The following is a 1874-nucleotide window of genomic DNA, read 5'->3' as shown; positions in this document are numbered from 1 at the left end:
GCCACGGGACAACTGATACTTGATGTAAGTTCTCAAGTTCCCGATTTGTTAATCAAATTATGACATAGGTTTAAATAAATAATAAAGAGGGAGGGGAGTTTAATAATATTAATCAAAATTACAATAGTGTGGTACGAAGTTACAGGAAAGATTCCCAATTCAAAAATTAAACGAGCTTTCGGGAAATTGCCGTAGCTCAAGGTAAACAAACCCAATCCCGTAACAACAATTACCACATTGTATTTTTTATCATATTCGTATCTCAAATGCACACATCGTATTTTTTATCATATTCGTATCTCAGATGCGATAAAAAAAACTGTGTAGCGAAATGTAGCGAAACGACCAAAGAATGTAGCGAAACGACCAAAAGAATGTAGCGAAACGACCGAACAATGTAGATAATGTAGCGAAACGACGGAAGAATGTAGCGAAACGACCGAAAGAATGTAGCGAAACGACCGAAGGATGTAGCGAAACGACCGAAGAATGTAGCGAAACGACCGAAGAATGTAGCGAAACGACCGAAGAATGTAGCGAAACGACCGATAGGAAGTAGCGAAACGGCCAAGCAATGTATCGAAATAGTTGGTAGTGAACTGGCCATGTAGTGAAAAGAAAATGACTTTACAAACCTGCACACATTGTATTTTTTTATCATATTCGTATCTCCAATGCGAAAAAAACAATGTAGCGAAACGACCGAAGAATGTAGCGAAACGTCCGAAGAAATGTAGCGAAACGACCAAGCAATGTAGCAAAATGGTTGGTAGCGAACTGGCCATGTAGCGAAACGACCAGATACCAGCTCAAGCGTCAGGTGATTAGGTAAACAAAAAGAACGAAGATGGAAATGTAACAAATAAAAACGAATTAATAAAAAAGTAGAATAACATTAAATTGCTTAGAGGAACAAAAGAGAAGTTTAATGGTAATGGATGTCGATAAAGGGTGGGGATTATTTAGGAAAAATAATAGGGAAAGTGTCGATTGGCGAATTTTTCCGATGAAAACTTATTTACATGAACCATATTGATGACTTTTCAGAAACTCTCCAGAGCATTTACGTTAATGTTAGATTTTTTGTTTAATATTCATATGCATAATTAAGTAGTACAGGGGATATTACGAAAGTGAACAGACCATTTTGTCTACCCTTTACTTTCGCTGAGAAAAGCGTAGCGTCTGTGTTTGAAGCCTGACAGAAGCAGACGAAATTCTGCTATCTCATACATATTACGGTGAGTTGTATCAATGTGCAGTAGAAATTACGAAATATGAGAGCACATTAGTTGAGACTGTCATTACCTACGTAATATAATGATTAGGATACAGAATGATTCGGGTAAATTATATTTATTTTATGAATAAAAGTAGACAGCAGCCGACATTTGACAGTGTTGTGTATATGTCGATCATAACGTCACGATTTAGCCTGAAGTTTGTCTTATCATTTATGAACATCCTATGTATATAACTATTACCAAAACCAGCAATTTTTAACAAAACATATATTTAGAATAAGTACCATAACATTCGTCTTGTCACAGTATCGAACAAGTTAGGTACTCTCTATCAGGGATCTACAATTTTAGATAGATACAAGGTTATGTAGCAGTTGTAAACTTCGGAAGACCTGAGATTAATAGAATGTATTGCTAATAGTCTTCTGTATTACTATAAGTTTAAATATATTTATTTTGGGATGTAGTGTGCATTTTTGAAAAATAAATAATTATTCATGGTGGAAACACATAAAAATATTATATATCAGGCCAATAATCATATCTAGGTAAAATAGATGGTTCAAGGTATCAAGTCAGAGTATGTACAGTTTAGAAAAATATATGAGAATGAAATAAGATTTTGTGAGG

The 1874-nt window shown here is 34.7% G+C and overlaps 1 protein-coding gene across 1 annotated transcript in view; it reads left to right on the top strand.

Moving 5' to 3' along the window:
• The first annotated feature begins 1117 nt into the window (after positions 1 to 1117).
• The window catches only part of LOC143031824 (uncharacterized), a 9220-nt gene continuing 8463 nt past the window's right edge, over positions 1118 to 1874 (top strand). The window contains exon 1 of the mRNA XM_076196150.1: positions 1118 to 1241. The gene's annotated coding sequence lies outside the window, so the exon portion shown is untranslated. The remainder of the gene's footprint in view (positions 1242 to 1874) is intronic.

The sequence above is a fragment of the Oratosquilla oratoria genome, chromosome 12, assembly GCF_046742065.1.
Source record: "Oratosquilla oratoria isolate Oo_2021 chromosome 12, ASM4674206v1, whole genome shotgun sequence".
NCBI classification, from domain to species: domain Eukaryota; kingdom Metazoa; phylum Arthropoda; class Malacostraca; order Stomatopoda; family Squillidae; genus Oratosquilla; species Oratosquilla oratoria.
The sequence above is the reverse complement of the archived record's forward strand: the minus strand, read 5'-3'. Positions and strand labels throughout refer to the sequence as shown.